Source organism: Protopterus annectens, chromosome 2.part1 (assembly GCF_019279795.1).
Source record: "Protopterus annectens isolate FY-2018-M chromosome 2.part1, PAN1.0, whole genome shotgun sequence".
NCBI lineage: Eukaryota > Metazoa > Chordata > Ceratodontiformes > Protopteridae > Protopterus > Protopterus annectens.
Genome location: NC_056729.1, coordinates 1,447,231,471 through 1,447,250,028, shown reverse-complemented (window position 1 = coordinate 1,447,250,028; position 18,558 = coordinate 1,447,231,471). Strand labels below are relative to the sequence as shown.

The following is an 18,558-nucleotide window of genomic DNA, read 5'->3' as shown; positions in this document are numbered from 1 at the left end:
CCGTGTATGATTTTCTGGTACTGGGTTTCCTGGCTTCTTGTAGAACCCAAAGCACCTCTTTAGAGAAAAAAATGTCTTTTAGGGATTAAAATCTTATCATCCACAGAGTGAGACTGAGGGGGACAGATTGGTATGAAGAAGCTGCCCTTTCAGTTGAGTGATGAGATCTTGTTATAGTGGGATTCTCCAGAAATTTCTCTTTAACAGATGAAACAGGAAAAGGAGCCGATGCTGCGCTGGCTTGAAGGGAGCCAGAAGCAGATGTTTTGGAGAGTCCTTCTGGACCTCGCACAGAAGTCTTGGAGGCAGAGACACAGGTGGTTATGAATACAGGAACTTCTCTGTCCACTGGAACAAGAAAGTATCGGTCTTCCAAGCTAGTGGAGATGGGTTCCTGGTGCAGAAAAGAGGAAGTTGGTGATGTTCCAGGGAAGGAAAAAGGTCTATCTGCGGTATTCCCCATTGGGTCGTGACAGCTTTGAAGACCTTCCTGTTCAAAGTCCATTCATGAGGGTCCTCCATTGTCCCTCCTTAAACAGTCTGCCACCAAGTCCTCTCGAGATGGAATATACACTGCAGTGAGTGTCAGATTCAGGTGGGAAGCAAAGTTCTAGGCCTGTACCAGCCTGCACAGAGGTTAGGATCTGGTGACTCCCTTCTTGTTTATGTTTCACATCACCATGGTGTTGTCTGTGTACATCAGCAGACTGCCTGTCTTCCAGAGAAGGAAAAGGTCTGCACAGCCTGCAGAACTGCCCCATTTCTTTTAGGTTAATTTGACCTTTTAGCAGGTGGGTAGGCTAATTCCCCCTGTACTTTGTGGGCTCCTGACCAAGCTCTATATGCCCTCTATGGGGTGTCTGTGAACAGGTGTTGGTTGCGTAGGGCTGGGCTAAACAGAAGACCTGGGTTGAGAGTGACCTGATTACTGCACCAAAGAAGTTCCTTCTTGATACAAGGAAGAAGAAGGATGAGGGCATCAAGAGGGTGAAGTGTTGGGAGCATAGCAATTTCAGATACCACTATATTTTTCTCATGTGAGGTCCGGTAAGGGAAGCACAGGGATTATGGCAGCCATGAACCCTAGAATGGAGAGAGTTCTGAAATAATTGGCTAGAGTGGCAGCTTTCTCCTTGGGTATAAAGACATGCATAGTAGAAATGTCCAGTCTGCAGCCCACAAAGATAAAGTCTTGGGTGGGACTGAAATGAGTCTTTGAAATTGATGGTGAACTCCAAAAGAGTTAGGAGACATACAGTGTAATTAAGATGCTTGAGGAGTGTGTGTTAGAAGGTCATCCATATAATGGAAGGTCTGTATGTCTTCAGTGTGTCAAAATGCCACCACTGGAGCTAAACACTTTGTGAAAACCATGGGAGCTGTAGACAGACCAAAGGATGGTAAACTGAAAATGTGATAATCCAGTAAAGAACCAGATACATTTTCTGCAGGAAGGGCAGATGGGAATATGCAGATAGTCATGCTTTATCCTTTAGGTCTAGGGATACCAGGAAAAATTGAGGAAAAAGGAAAGGCAGAAGAATCTGCAAAAAATGCATTTGAAAGTAGGGACCTTCAGGAAAATGTTTAGTCGAGAATGGTCCAGAATGGGCCTCCTTTCTTGGAGCAAGCAAGATTCTTCAACAGAAACCTTTTCCTAAGAAGATTAATGGGACCTCCTCTAAGATTCCCTGTGCTATTAAGTCTTGGATGATAGGGTCTAGAAAGTGAACCTGGTTGGGAGGAGGCAGGGGCATTCCCCTTAAAGATGGAATCCTTTGCCATGTCATAACATAGCCCTCCTTGATAATGTTTAAAACCCATTTGTCCAAGGTCACTGTTTCTCAGAATGGAAGACAAAAGGGAAAGTCTTCTGGTGGGATGGGGGGGAAGATAGTAACAGGGGCTTGGTATTTCTCTGAAGTTTATCTGTTAATCTTTTCCTAGCGGGGTTTCTCTGCTTCTGAGAGGTCCTTGAGTCTCTCCTAGCAAGGGAAGAAGATGTTGTTGATAATTTCTGTGGTACCCAGTAATTGCAGAGAGAAGAATCTGATGGCAGTCTTTCATTGTTTTGCCTTGTTCTTGTAATGCTTTGAAAAAGGCTGTCAGCCTGCGTCTATATCACATTATCGAAAGTTTACTTACTCGAATCAATAAAGGTCGAACTTTATTGATCGATTAAGTAAAACATTGAATAACGTAAAAAAAAAAAAACAAATTAAAAAAAAAACTAAATGGCGTAGGCAGGGGGGCAAGCCCCCCTGCAACTCCCACCCCCTACTTAAATATACCAACTCCGAGACCGCACTACACTGAGGTAAACGGAAATCTCCACTTACAGAGATTTCCGTTTACTTGCACGATGTGCTTCACTTTCAATATTGTCATGCCGACAATATCAGACTCGATATTGTCAGCTTACAACAACGTGAAGTAGACCCATCAGCCTGTGGACCAAACAATAGGTTATTATCCAGAGGAGAGTCTAAAAGGTTAGACTTGAAATCTTCAAGAATAGGCTGACCTTGCAGCCAGGCATACCATTTGATGACTGAGCAATTAGCAGGTGCCCTGGAAGAGGAATCCACAGCATCATAGGAGCATTTAATGCTGTGTCTGGTTATTTATGAAGCCTGGGCCACTAGGGTCTGCATATGCTCTTTTGAGTCTTGTGTCCGAAGCTCTGTGATGGCCTCACTCAAGGACTGAAGCACAAACAGTAAGCATTTAGTCATTTAAGCTTGGGAGTTAATGACTATGCAAGCCAGTGTGGAGGAAGTGTACACGTTTTTACCCCACCTACCCACTGCTCGACTGTCTATCAGTGGGAAGTATATTAGTACTAGGAAGCAGCTTGGAAGGCTTGTCCAAGGCAAGGGAAACTGAAGCTGGATCCACCACAGGGTTGTTGTATAGGTACTTGAGTTCATGATGAACTTTATAGAAACTGTCTAGCCTTTTGAGTGCTGGAAGTTGAGAATCAGGTGTGAAGCACTAACATGAAAGGCATCCAGGTATGTCTCCTGCACAAGAACTGGAGGTAGTACAAAAGTGCACATCGCCAAAAATTCATAATATTTCTTTAGCACCTCTGACATCTGTTTAGATTGCCACTCGAAATGCTTCATCATGTTTTGCAATTTTTCTCTGAAAGAAGCCTCTGGCAAAGGGAGACTCAGGAGAGAGGGAGTTGTCTTCATCAAAAGAGAGCTGTTATGGAGAATGTAGCTGTGAGAAATAGTCCAAAGAATAGTCTGAATCCACCTCTGCTTCCTCCTTGGAAGAGGAAGAATGCAATGTGTTTTTTATGGGGTAGCCTGGTAAGTCTGATCACAACGGACAGAGGCTTCAGGAACATAATAGCTTTAAATAACCTTTAAGAAATATCTATTCATTCTCTTCCCCTGGGAGCTGAACAAGATGTAATATGATTAAGTTTTTGTTTCTTCTCTTTAGGGGTGATGTCCACCTGTACCGTCTTAGTAGGTTTTGAACACTGGCACATTTTGATAAGTGTTCCTGAAACCTCTTCCCGTACTAGGATCTGAGGAACTTCACAGAGGCCTCTGAAATAATGAGGTGTGGTTCACTGGAGGATGCTGTCTGCAAGGCTTCAGGAGCCACAACGGCTTCTGGTGGGGTTGCAGTAGTGGCTCTTGAGATAAAGTCTGGAGTAGCTTGGATGTGACCAGCTCAACAGGTATGGCCAATTCAGAGACATTGGAACACAAATCCTCTCTGGGTGTCGAAGTTTTTCTTGAGAGGAAGGCCAACATATGGGGATTCCAACATGGCAAAATGAGATAAGCATTTTAAGATCTCGAAGAAGGTATTAAGAGAGGACAGCCTTGACCATAGAGTTTTAATAACAAACAACTGACAAATGGAACAAGACATCTGGTGATGTTCAGGGCTTAGACAGAACAGGCACTTAGTGTCCAAGTCCTTGTATGGAATTTGCCTACTGCACTTGCATTTACTCCTTCTAGTGGACATCTAGTAAGAACTAATACACAGTCAAAAAGTTAGAAAGGAAGGATCCCCATTGGGGCACTTAACTGACTCTAACAAATGACACTACGGTACCAATCAACCAAACGATAACAGTCCATCAGTTGTAGTGCCCTGCATTCAGGCTAGAGGTGAGATAGTCTGAGGAGCTCACTCATATGTTAATTTATATAGCCCTATGCCGATGAGCTGAGGTCATCATCTGGACCTATGCCCTCAGGAAGGCTTTGGTATCCCGGCCAGACATCAGCAGAAAACAACCCACTGTTATGAATACTACAACAGTGACATAAATCAAGATATCAAGCATTTTGCCAAAATCTGAGGTGCAAGAAATAGAAACCAGATCTTGTAGGACGGATAAGGAGCTAGGAGGATGGCTTTACCTCCTTTGTGAAGTTTTGATTTCTGGATGTATCTTACCATCAGAAGACATGGAAAAAGTATTTTCATTTAGATGAAAATGCTCCATATATTTTTAGTGAATTGTTTCTTGGTGGCCAGAAGGTTATTTTTATAGTGCTGGTTTCTATAACGGAAGGCAGTGGAACGGACTGCTGAAGGAAATATTGTTAGTGTCCATTTACCATGTTAAATGGCATTACAATTCTGGGACATGAGAATTTGATGCACCAGAGGCTTCACATTCTAAGACCAGTGGATGCAAAGGATCCACTGGAGAGCTCTCATGTGGAACCTAGCATAAAAAAAACATGGCTAAGGATGCTTCCATGAGATTAAAGTAAGCTGTGGCTGTACAGAAACGTGTTTGAACAGCCTGAACTCTGTCCATGTGAAGAGTCTTACTCTGTATAACTCGGTACCCAGAAAGCAACCTATAAAAATCTATATGCAGGTTGCGCATCATACTTTGCAAGGTTCAGTGGCATTTCCAAAAAAGATCAAGCTGATCAGTGGCTCCCTCCATGACACAAAGTGATGTAAACAAAGGGAAGCTAGAAGCCATTTGTTGGCTCCATGTAGCTGCAACACAAACATGCATTTTTCTGAAAACCTTGTGACTAAGATGAAATCAAATGGAAGAGTCTGGAAATGATTATGCCTAGCCCTAACTGTGAAGCTCAGAAATCTTCTGGAGTTCCTCAGAATTTGTATGTGGAGGTAGATATCCTGTTCCAAACAGCAAATCTATGTTCCTTCTGGTAAACAAAGGAAAGAATGACAGCACCAAGACAGTCTAAAAGATTTCTTTTGGGATGAATGTATTTAGGCCACTGAAATTCAAAATGCATCTGCAGTACTGGCACTAAAAACAGCATGGAGTAATATATGGACCCTGTCTTGTCTGGTGAAACCTCTTTTGTTTGAGACGTAGCACATCTGTCTGTGCCATTGTTTTATGGGTGGATCTCCAGCTGGTGAGGGGACAGGGAAACTGAAGTGGAAAGGAAGGGTTCATTGTAACTCCTCAGATAACTGTCATCATGCAGCTGTCTGGTGTTACATGTTTCCACACTGATGGACAGATAAATGACCTCCAAATGCCTTCAAGAATGGAAAAGCTGAATAAAGTCTCAGTGCTGCTTCTTGTCACCCCATGGGGGAGGGGTGTGGATACAAAATGACATCTGAAACCCCCTGCCTTGCAGCCTTTAACTGCGAGGGAAACTACCTTGCTTGTGATGTTTTTTCTAGACTGTTTGTTTTGCTGCAATCTTTGTCTAAACCACATTTGGCAGGGGTTCCTCTACATTTCAAAACACCCACTGAGAAGAATGAAACAACTCAAAAAGCAGAGACGGTTGAACTTCCTTTCCCATTTTCTCCAAATATGCCCTTACTTCTTGCCAAAACAAAACAGGTCCCTGGAACAGAGCATCCTTCACATAAGTGATCAATCACAGCCACAAGTGCGGAGGAAAATCTATACCAGATAATGTAGCCACTGTTTAACGTCTGATAGTCTAACAGGTAACATGCATTTTTGAGATTTGTCATGCAGGACACAACTTCTGACTGGGTCATAGGACTGTCATCGGGCTACTGGTTGATGTTCTGAAGTATTTTGTCAGAAATATTCCTTTACACCATGTGGTAAAGGTAATTAAGCATCATCAAGCAAAAGAGCAGGTTGTATATACTAGCCTTCTTAAGCAGTCCACTGTCCTGGATTCCTTATCTGGAAGGAGGACTGCAGTCTCTGCAACATAGGAAACTTTTTACAGCAGATGTTTACAATGAAATAAGTACCTGGAACTGCAGTCTCCAACCAGAACTGCCATTTTTCTGGGAGGGTACGGGACATGTTCTGCTCCTTTTAGGAACTAGGTCTACAGTATTTATGCTTTTCCAGGAAGCAGTTGATGGTCGACAGGTGACTAACCATGAAGACTACTGGGTAGAAAAGAAAGCCTTCTGCAATATATGTTATGGGAAGGAGAGAGGATCAGTTGGTCACCCCTCTCAATATAATTTATCATCTCCAGGATCTCACCAATTTTGGGATAATCATAAAGAGACACAAGGAAGTTAGTTCCATCTTCTTCAACCAAATAGGCTATGAGTAACTCTGAAGAAGACTATAAGTTCCACCTCTTATATTTAGACTTCCTGTGTGTCTCAGATGGCGCAGTGGTGCATGAGTAGCATTGTTGCCTCACAGCAAGAGGTTCCCCAGTTTGATTCTCATGTGGGGTGCCTTCTGTGCGGAGTCTGCATGTCCTCCCTGCATTCATGTGGGTTTCCTCCGGGTGCTCTGATTTCCTCCCATGTTACAAAGACATGCATCTGGAGTGTTTCTCCCTAGGCCTCCGCTGAAAATTGGCTTTGTTCCAAGTCAGACTTTCCCGGAAAACAAATGTAAAATAAATAAAACTGTGGATGAGAAACATGAAAATAACAAGGAGATTTTTTTCCTGGACACCAACATCCTCCAAGGGAGCTGCCAAAGTGCTTTAGTCTCCATGTCTTAAATGGTAATTTGAAGAGATTAAAACTAAGCAACAAAAGTCCCTGAAGCAAAAGATAAGGGCTGGCATCAGCACAACGTATGATGTGGGAGTATGTCACAGCAAGAATGACTGCACGATCAGAATTGAGAGTGGGTCTCATGCTTAACGTCTGTCAAACATAACACCAGGTCAAGAATTCAGCACCACGGCCAATACTTTTAACATTAGTGGCTCTGAGACAGAGATTGATGTGTAAGAGAGTAATTCTGTACCAAGAGCATCAAAGCCAAACTTGATACCAGTGTCTTAGTAACTGAAAGAGTTTGGAGCACTGACACTCAAGTCATACTGGTTAATGTTGGTCTCTTCTGGGCCAGTTCAAAAAACATGGCAACCAGTGCAGAAAACCTTGGCATCTTAAGGTGGAGGGTGTAGTTGTTGGTCAATTACTTATACCAATCAAAAACCTGGAAAGGAATGAGATGACTGTAAATTTCTGTAAAGGCCAAGAGATGGCTTTCACAACATTTTCTTAACTAAAATCGATTATTACAGATAAGAGACCTCACCTCGGCATCAAAGGTTTTAGCATAGAAGTTTTAAGTATTACTACAACTATACATCACATCAAGTGCAAAATCAGCTAGAAAAATAAACAAACAGAAGTAGCAGCCTATATAATAACATGGAAGTCAGACTTCTCCATAACCTTAAAGGAGGCACACACTTGTCAACTACTTTAATGAGAACCTTCTTAGCAGCAGGTCCATACGTTTTGATTGCACTTCAGATAAAGGAGAAGGGAGACACATGCTTGTGTACATAGACTGTTAATAGGCTTATGACCCGGGGGTCCTTTCTAAGTCTTGAAAAGTTTTCCCAAAAGAATGATGTCCTGCAACCAAACAGGACATTGAGGGCCTAGACCATTTTTTTTAAAGATTCAAAAACAAACAGTTTTTCTGGCTTTGAAACAAAAGAACCAGTTCTTGAGGATGAAGAGATGCAAGGAACAGAAAAACCTACAGGATCAGAGCCCCTAAGCTAATAACTTATTTTTTTAATATAAATTCAGCTGCAATCTGTCAGGGAATAAAAGGTTATACCACGAAAAAAGTAAAAATAAAAAAAAAAGAAAAGAAAAATGCATGTTTGCAGGAGAAGATAAAAAGTCTAAAATCAGCCCACTACAGTTAATGTACAACAGCCTATAACAGTAACCAGCAAATGCAGTAAACTTACTAATCTTTCAAAAAATTATCTTTTAAAAAAAAAAAAATCAGCCTGGGGCATCTGCACTCTTTGAGTAACAATGAAGATATGGTGAGAGTTAGCAATGTGATGCAACAGGGAGGCACTTAGAAACATGGTAAAGTTTGGATTGCAGAGTGGTCGTAATGCTAACAGGCATATGCCCTGAAGTTAACAAGGTTCATAGGACGTTACTAAGCTAGCAGCCCTAGAGAGCCTTTATAAGCCTAGCCATGTTAATCCCAAGTATCCCCATTTGTTTTTTTGCAGTTTTGAAGAACGAATTTATGAACTGGGCGTGTCAGTGATCAACACCGGCTAACCCTGTCCATGAAGGCATGGGTGCCACCCCAGGGGTGAATTTGCAGTCTCCCATTCAATTATCTAGATTGCGTTTGAATAGGGTTAGAGAAGAGTTCTGTTTTACAAGAATAGGAAGTCTATTCCACAGAAGCGGAAGCAGCAGTCTCTGGGAGACATATCTGTCTCTCTAGCATGTTCTGTTAACATCACAAGCTAGGTTGAGATCCTTAGAGCGAGTGACTCTTTTACCATTTGACTTCCGTATGTGCAGCATTTCCATTAGGGCAGTGTAGGAGATTGCCCTATACACCAGGCACAAATCACCTCTCAGCAGCCTATAAGATACAAAGTAAAGTGATACGGCTTTCAGCCTGTCCATGCAGGCCATGGTTTGGAGTCCCTGTATTTTCTCAGTGAGGAAACTTCTGAGGTCTCTCCAGCTGCTGCAGGTGTCTGGTGAGGTACATGCAAAAGGGGGCATTGTATTCTATCAGTGGTCTGATGAGAGTCAAGTACAGTGGCGTTATAACATACCTTGACCTGGATGTGCTACGTAGAAGGCTCTCCTTATCACTGTGGAAACTTGGTAGCTAAAGTTCAGATGGCTATCAATCTGGGTTCTCAAGTCTTGCACCACTGGGTTGGAACTCAGGGGGGTGCTGTCAATATTGTAATTTGTAGGGAATTCCATTTTTCCAAAGGAAATAATGCATTTTTTTGCATTTAGCTTTAGACCATGGCTTTGGCACCAATCATTTGTTTGCATTAGCCCTTCTTGTAATATGCTGACATCACTGGGGGACTCAATGATTGCTCCCAGTTTGCAATCATCAGCGAACTTGGTGAGCCAAAGACCATCTACTTTGGCCTAGACTTCTGAGAAATAAATGCCAAATAGTAAGGGGCCCATCACAGACCACTGTGGTACTCCACTGGTGACGGGTCTACTGGTGGAGGTGGAGTCACCAATTTTGACAGAGTATGTTCTGTCGGTGAGCCAACTGGCTACCCATCTAGTAATGTAAGGGTTAATAATCCTTATCTGGGACAGTTTCTCAATGATGCCAGAGTGGGGAATTATGTCGAAGGCCTTGACAAGATTGAAATAGGTTGTGTCCACTGTATTACCTTCATCCATGGCTTTGGTGACATTCTCAAGGAAGTCTGTCTACTGTCGCTCTCCTACTTTGGACACAATAGAATAGTCATGTTTCTGTTTAAGCAGCTTTATTTTATACAAACACATCACAAAATAAGCTTACTGACTAACTTAAGTAACTTGTGTACAAACTAACTGCTGTAATCATACATGCTTACTCGCTGGCTGCACTCTCAAATGTCAGTAGGAATGGCACGGGCTTAACATTTAAACAAGCACGCTCAGTCTTTGACGTGCTTCTTAAAGATACAACACATAGCACGGTCTCGCTGATCTACATCCTCCCTCTTGAAAAACAAAACATCCGATGTTATGAAACAATTTTGGCATGCAGATATCACAGACAATTATTAGTTATGCATTTATACAAGATATACAACAAACATACACAGTTAAGTCCATGTTGCTATATCTTTCACACTGGGCTTAGATACTCGTCCATAACGTGTGACATAAAATTGGTAATTGGGCTTAACTTTTGAACAGTCTCTGAAAAATATTTGATCTCTGATTTACTTGGAATATCTTCAGGAATGGAATCAGAGGAAGGAACACACACTGGGACGGAAACAACATTTCGTTCACTCTGAGATTTAGAGTCTAAGTCACTTTAACAATGTTGTGATGATGATTCTGGTTACAGATAACAGATGTTTATGGTTTTGTCTGTACTGTGTACCTTCCAAGTCTATAAGGTAGGATCTTGGTTCAGGATATTTGCCAATAACTTGTCCTATATGGCTGAAACCTTTTTCTGTTTGAAGTCTGACAGTTTCTCCTTCCCCTAATGGGGAAAGAAGTTTGCTCGACTTGTACAATGACTTCTGGATAGAATGCGTCTTAAATAATTGAGCCCTCATGGCCCTATTATTCTTGGCTTTAGGCTTTAGTAGATTGGTAGTAATAGGTAGCGTAGTTCTTGTTTGCCTGGAAAGAAGTTGTTGAGCTGGAGATCAGAGATCATCATCACGTGCTACATTCCTAAGGTTAAGGAGATTTAAGAAAACATCTGAATTGTCAAGTCTTGACCTTTCAAGTAGTTGTTTCGCACTCCACATAGCTCGCTGAGCTACGCCATTTGATGAAGGATACTCAGGAGTGCTGGTAATGTGTAGAACGTTCTATTCTCTTGCAAATTTCTGAAACAACTGGCTGGTAAACTGAGTACCATTGTCAGAAATAACTTTGTGCTGACTACCATGGACTGAGAAATTACATTTCAGCTTAGTAATAACAGCAGTAGATGTAAGATTAAGTAGTAGATCAATCTCAAACCAATTCGAATAAGAATCTACAATACCAAGTAGTACTGATTGTTCCACTCGAAGATATCAGTGGCTACTGTCGACCAAGGTAGTTCAGGAAGTGGATGTAGCTGAAGCGGTTCTCTTTGCAAGTGCGATCTAGTACTATTGCATACTGAACAAGAAGAAAGTACTTTATCAATGTCTTTTAGTAATGAAGGCCAAAATACTAATTCTCTAACTGCCTCTTAGTGAAAGCAGAACCTAGGTGACCAAATACAAAATCTGGATGTACTCATGTTGTAAGGAAGCAGGAACAATTATTTTAGGACCTTTGAAAATAATGTAATTTTCCATCAACATTTCATTTCTGTAGGGAAAATAGGTTTGCACTTCTGGTGGTACACTAGATTGCTTTGACGGCTATCCAACATTAAGGTAGTGATTGAGGTTTTGCAAAACTTGATCACTCTTAGGTTCATAGGTGGGTACTAGATTATCGGCCCATGGGCCTAAGTAAGCCTAGCCAACAAAGTTCCCTGGCTTACGCCAACCCAAGAAACTTAATTTCCTGTGCCCCTGTCGAGCAGAGCCACAGAAGTGATCCCCGGGGTGTATTTCCTATTTTCCATCTACTCATCAAGATTTTCCTTTAAGAGTGTTAATGAGGAACTTTGCTTGAAATAGATTGGTAGATTGTTCCAGAGAATGGGAAGTCTCTGGGACAGGAATTTATCCCTCCAGCAAGTCCTGTTTATTGTGGTGACAAGATTTAGGTCCCTAGAGCATGTAGCTCGGAGGGATTGGAATTTCTTATGGTGTAGCATGTCCAAAAGCTCTGGGTTTGACACAGCTTTATATGTTAGGCAGATATCACCTCGGAGTAAAGCTGGAGTTTTCTGAGATCATCAGTGTAGGGCATCTGTTTGAAGCCATTAATTCTCTTTGTGAGGTACTTCTGTGGCCTTTCCAGCTGCTGCATATGTCTTGTGAGGTACAGTACAAAAGGGGCGTTTGTACTCTACAATGGGTCTAAATGAGTGTCGAGTAGAGGGGAACAATGACCTCTTTTTTCCTGGATGAGAACCCTTTTGTGATGAGATGTGCCATGTAGAAGGATTTCCTGACTACTGTGGCAATGTGATTATCAAAGGAGAGACTATTGTCCACCTGGGTCCCAAGGTCTCTTATCACACATTCGGTATTAAGAAGACTGCCGCCTATGTGGAAGTTCATGGGTACAGAGTTTTTACCAAAGGGGATAACAATACACTTTTTGGCATTGAGCTTGAGGCCATGGCTCTGACACCAGGCATCTGTCTCAGTGAGGCCCTTCTGTAGGATGTCCACATCATTTAGGGACTTGACTATAGCTCCTAGTTTGCAGTCATCTGCAAATTTCATTAGCCAGAGGCCTTCTGTGTTAGCCTGTTCTTCAGAGAAGTAGATACCAAACAGGAGAGGTCCCAGGAATGAACCCTGTGGTACTCCACTTGTCACTGGTTTGAAGTCATATTTGGAGTCTGCAACTTTTACAGTTTGGGTTCTGTCAGTGAGCCAGTTGGCAAACCATCTTGTGACATGGGGATTTATACCTAGTTTAGTGAGTTTAGCTATAATTCCAGAACAGGGGATGGTGTTGAAAGCCTTGGTGAGGTCAAGATAGGCTGTGTGAACCACCTTACCCTCATCTACGGCTTTGGTGACTGCCTCAAAGAATTCGACCAGGTTCAGGAGGCAAGATCTGCCTTTCACAAACCTGAACTGGGTGGGGTCCAGAGTTTGGAGGTTACCAATGTCTTTGTTTATGAATTCCATGATGATACGTTCCATGGCCTTGCAGACCAGGCTCGTCAGGCTAATAGGGCGATAGTTCCCAGGATCAGTGGCGGAGTGGGATAACTGTTGCTGTGCACCATTCAGTGGGCTCAAAGCCTGATGTAAGGCTATGACTGAACATGGTGCTTAGGTGGGGGGGGCCAGTTCGTTCTGAAGTTCATGTAAAACGCAGCCTGGGATGTTGTCCGGTCCCACGGATGCTGTGTTTTTGGCTTTAGAGAGTGCTGCTTTTACCTGTGAAGTTGTGATTACAGGGACTCTGCATTCTTCCTGTATAGACATGAGCCCTTTAGGGGGTGGGGGATAAAGATAGCGCTGAACCTATCTGCCAGGATGTTGGCACTATCAGTTGGTTCTGTAATTTTGTGCCATTGTGCTGTAACTCAGAGCAGATCTGGGTATTGCCATTGAGATTCTTGACATAGCTATAGAATGCTTTGTGGTTGTTCTTAGAATCAGTGGCAATCTTGTTTTCATAGCTAGCTTTGGAGGATCTTATAAGGGATCTCAGCTTCTTGCTGAGGCTGACCAGGGAGCTCCTCCACTCATGGGATTTTACTCTCTTTTGCAACAATTTCTTCCTTCTGTTGTACAGTTTGTTTATGGCGGGGGACCACCAAATTGGCTTCCTTTTTTTGGAGGACAGCGTCTTGGTTCTGTCTGGGATAGCACGATCCATGCACTCATGTAAGTGCTTATAGAGTGCATTTGTGTAGGATTCAGCAGTCATAACTGTATTGTCCATCTGCATGGGTGTCATGAAGTTCACCACTTCTGTCTTAAGAAGCATGAGGTTAGCTTTAGAGAAATTTGTTACCGTGGTTTCCTTAATGGGGGTGGGGGCAGGATGTGGATATCTAGGGTGATTAGCTTATGGTCGGATCTGACCAAAGAGGAGTTGACTCCAGGTGTGGAACACCGGTCACTCATGTTGGTAATGACTAGGTCTAGGATACTGTTGCCCCTGGTGGGGGTGTGGATAAGTTGATTCAGGGCATTGGAATTTATGAATTCCAGAAAGTGCTAAGCGAAGGTGTTGGTACATGAGTAGTTTTCTCAGTTAATGGTGGGGTAGTTGGAATCGCCCAATATTAGGGTGTTTGGTTGAACCTTAATATTTTCCAGTATATCAAAAAAAAGAGGAGTGGGAATCCTGGGGCATGGTGGGGGATCTGTAGCAAGCTACAACTTGGATTGCAGTTTTGCCCAGAGTTAGTTGCACTTGGATAACCTTGGCTGCATTATGCTGAGCAATTAGCCTGGAGGTGTGGATATCCTTAATGAATATGGACACACCTCCGCCTTTGCTGTTCCAGTCCAGGTTAGATGGCCAAAAAGTGTGGTATGAGTTATAGCCTGGAAATGCAGAGGTGCTTTCTGGAGCCTTGAACCAGGCCTCAGTCACTGTACAGACATCGATGTTCTCCATTTTAAGCAGTGCCTCGAGTGAGTGCATTTTGAGATTTAGACTTCTAGCATTGAGTAGCATTACCCCCAGTTTTTGCTTGGCTGTTCCTGTTATGGTGGTGAATTTGTCATTTGAACCTTGCCTAAAAAAGGCACTATGGGGGCGGCAAGAGCCTTTGCCAGTATCTGGAATCCCAGAGGTGATAGGTGCAGGCCATCTCTGGCAAAGCATCGTGGTTTGTCGACCATGTCGTCCCAGGCAGACAGATACTGGATCCTCTTAGAATGACACCAGAAGCTTAGTCAATTGTTGAAGTCAATCATTTTTTCCTTGTACTGCGATATCATTCTGGGCAATGGCAAGATGCTACTCAGGGCTAGGGTCATACCTGCCTAGGCTAAAAGATCAGAGAGTTCTTCCATGTCTATTTCATGTAGTCCAGGGAGGTACGTCTCAGGTCATTCACACCAACGTGGACAATCACAGAGTCATATTTGTACTTGTTGTGGAGTGACCTGAGTGCTTGGGTTATGTTGCGGATCCTAGCACCCGGCAGGCAGCTGACAGTGACCTTCTCCTTGTTTAGCCTGGTGAGTGGGACATCAGTGTGCTTGACTATAGAGTTACCTATGACTAGTGTGCTGGGTACGTTGTTTTGCCTTATGGACTGTGGTTGAGTGGCACACTGAGTCTGTGGGCTGTGTGTCATTTGGGTTGTGTTGGTGGTGGAAGGTTGCTTGCGTTTCTGCTTTGGAGGTCTCTGTTGCTTGAGCAGATTATTGAGAGCCTCCGTGAATGTTTTTGTGTTTCTATGTGTGGATTTTGGTGGTGTAGGTTTTGTGGGACTATATGATGCGTGTGGTGTGGTGCAAGTGTTTACCTTCTCCTCTTGACTATCAAGTTCAGTCTTGGTTGGAGAGAGCTTTACCTCCAGTTTGGCTAGATAAGTGCATCTCTCACAGGTTGTAGTGTTGGGTGGTAGGAGGAGGGGTTGTCTGTGTACATGAGGCAATTGCTACATTACCCCAAGCTGCCCAGATTCATTGGATAGACAGGAGAGAACACTGGGAGTGGGCCCTTGGACATGCCTGAATAAAAAAAAGATTTCCTCTAGACAAGTGAGGAAAGTGAGTACAAGAGCTCTTTTTCTCTAAGCAAGTGAGGAAAGTAAGTACCAAAACTGTTTTCCTCTAGGTAATGAGGAATGGTGAGTGCAGTAGTAATTTGTAGTTTATTTAGTGCTTACAACAAGTTCTGAACAAGTGCTCAGCATGGATAAGCAAATTCAAGTGCTAAAACTAAGAATCTGGATCTGGATCTTGTTGTAGATAGGCTACCTAGTGCTTACCACTCCCATTGATAATCTAGAAGACTTCCCTCCAACACAGAAAGGCTTGGGGGCACAGAAGCTTACAAACAGTCCTGGATACAGCAAATCTGTATCTGGGCTAAACTAGTTACAGGGAAGGTGGGAAGTAAGCGCAAACGCAGGCTTTTAAACCAGAAAGTTGAAAGAGATGGAAAAACTGCCCAAATGGCCAATAAACTACAATTTCTGAGGCAGAAACCACTCTTGTGGTAGATACGCTACCTAGTGCTTACCACTCCCACTGATAAGCTAGAAGGCTTCCCTCCAACACAGAAAGGCTTGGGGCACAGAAGCTTACAAACAGTCCTGGATACAGCAAATCTGTATCTGGATTAGACTACTTACAGGAAAGGCAGAAAACAAGCTTGGAATTTTTATATTTATATATATATATATATATATATTTTTTTTTTTTAGTTAAGTGGGTTGGCTTTCTCAAAAAGTTCTCTCTGTATTAGAAAGAATGAGCTAATGACAGTAGCAAAAACACTTTTAAATGCAGTACAAGTTAGCACACGAGTGTGTAGCAATATTAAGGCAAATACAGTTTAAATAAATGCAGATAAGTTAAAAACGACAAAAACAAGTTTATGAGAGCACTTGAATACTTAAAAGCACACAGAACAGCAAATTAAGGTATTAAGGTAGAAGACAGTTATGTAAGAGCAGCTCAAGAAAGTATAAGTAATTTTTTTTTTTTTTTTGTGGAGAGGGAGGGAACAGAGCAGATTAAAATGCTATAGGGGGTTGTCCTTTCCAAGTGCGCTCTCTGTACACAGCAGAGGAGATGGGACTGGTAGGACAGTATGAAATCAAAATATGATCTCACTGTACTCAGCTGAGTGAGCAAATGAGATGGGCCCAGAAGGAGTGTCCAAAAACAGATTTACAGCAGGGGTGGGCAATTCCAAAGCCACCAAGATTAACACCACAACAAGAATAGGGGGGTGGGAGACTAACTCTTACTGTGATCTCTCAACTCATCATGCTTAGTGGTAGAAAAATTATGCACTGCCATCACATCAAAGTCAAAAGTCTCTCCATCAAGCTGTACCTTTGTATTCCTGGGCGATCTGGATAAGTTATCAGCCAGACAGAGTAGTTTGCCTTTCGTATAGACCATTTTGAAGTTGTACTTTTAAAATTTGAGCATCATTCTTTGTAATTTTGCTGGAGCTGAATGCATAGGCTTTTTTAGAATAGTAACTAGAGGTTGGTGGTCAGTTTCAATCTGAATAGCTCAACCATAAATATAATCATGAAACCTGAAACATGCAAATACTGTTGTCAAAAGTTCTTTCTCAATTTGAGCATACTGTATCTCAGTTTGGGTAAGTGTTCTAGATGCATAGGCTACTGGTCTGCCCTCTTGAAATATAATTGCACCTAGACCAAATTTTGAAGCATCACAAGAAAGAGTAACTGGTTTGTTCGCATCATAGTATCTTAAAGTAGGTGGGGTGACAATTTTCTGCTTGAAATCTTCAAATGCCTTCTGGTGCTATTCTAACCATGATCATGCAACATTTTTGCGCGTTACCTCTGTTAAAGGTACTGTCAACTCACTGAAGTCTGGTATAAACTTGCCTAAATAGCTGACCATGTCACAAAAAATATGTAGTACTCCACCAAGAAAAAATGAAAGTTCCGTGTAGACAGACAAAGTTGTACTAAAACAGCAGTTCGTATTTTTACTACATATTTTTGTTATGGATTATTTATTTATTTTTTCTATGTGCATAGTTCTTAATAGTTCACATTCACCTCAGGTTTATATATAAATTATTTTAATTACAGTAATTATTTTAAACCAAATATACAACTGATTTATAAATACAATAACATTTTTATAGGCACACATGCACTTTAAGATGCACTTTAAATGGTATTTTAAAATGCTTTTGTAAACCAAGCAACCTTACTAGGCATACAACCTACCCATTTAAAGTGTCTTTCTTTAAATTCACATGAAATTGTAAAATTGTTTAATTGTTCAGCTAATTCACAGGTTTAATTAGCTATTCATTTATCAATTAAACTTTTTAACAAAAACTGTATAAAAATCAGAGGCACCTTTGATTCAGTATTCTGATGAAGTCTGCTTTGGGCAGACGAAAGCGCTCATTCAGTTGAAATTGTTTCTATTTTTGTGATTAAAGTAACTATTTTGTCTGTCTACACGGAACTTTCATTTTTTCTTGGTGGAGTACTACATATTTTATGTGACTTGGTTGGTTACGTTCCGTGTTTGCCAACAGACAGAATTGGACACTTTGGTGTTAATTTTAAACTTTTTTACTGTGTCTTTTTGGTGCCTTGACTATGGAAAAAACGTTAAATGATTCAACTATGGTTGGTTTGGACATTCCGTTTAATGACAGTATAAATCTACTTGAAACTCAACGCGAGGTATCCCGTTTAAGAGAGGAAATCTCCACATTGCGTGGAGATCTTACCAAGCTTATTGAACTGTTTTCGCAAGAGGAACCTGCTACAATGATGAGAACCAATCCGAGTACCGTAGGCAATGCTCCAGCGCAGCCGGTGACGTCATCTCCACGCTCGGGTAACCGGAGTCATGGTGGAAAGAAGACGACTGAAGGAGCAGAGGCGCAAAACCATAGGTACTCTTTTGAAAGAGAAGAAACCAACTCTAACTCTGGAGACAAGTCCCTGAATGATGGAAACAATTCTTGCCGTTTGTCCAGACCAACACATTATAAAGGTACTGTGCATGTCAATCCGCAGACCACTGAAAATGCGGCATCTAACTCTGTTAGATTGCGGCAGTATGTGGATGGTAAAGATTGTCATTCTTCTGGTTACAAGGATATTCTAGATAAAGTGTTTTCTTTTGATAAAACATTTAACTTTAATTCCGACCATGAAGGAGTTCAAGTTCACAAAGATAACACTGTAAAAGACCGGGAAATGACTTTGAAAGACAAACTGTTTAATTTTGAAAAAATATTGTATAAATACAAGTGCTTACAAATCGACAATAATTATTTACATCAATGTTTGGTTTACAAAATAGTCCCTCAGGGACTGAGGTTCTATAA

At 41.9% G+C, this 18,558-nt stretch overlaps 1 protein-coding gene across 4 annotated transcripts in view; it reads right to left on the bottom strand.

Annotated features, from left to right (window-relative positions):
- The window catches only part of HTT (huntingtin), a 4,811,037-nt gene that overhangs the window by 464,378 nt on the left and 4,328,101 nt on the right, over nt 1-18,558 (bottom strand). The gene's annotated exons all lie outside the window — the stretch shown is intronic.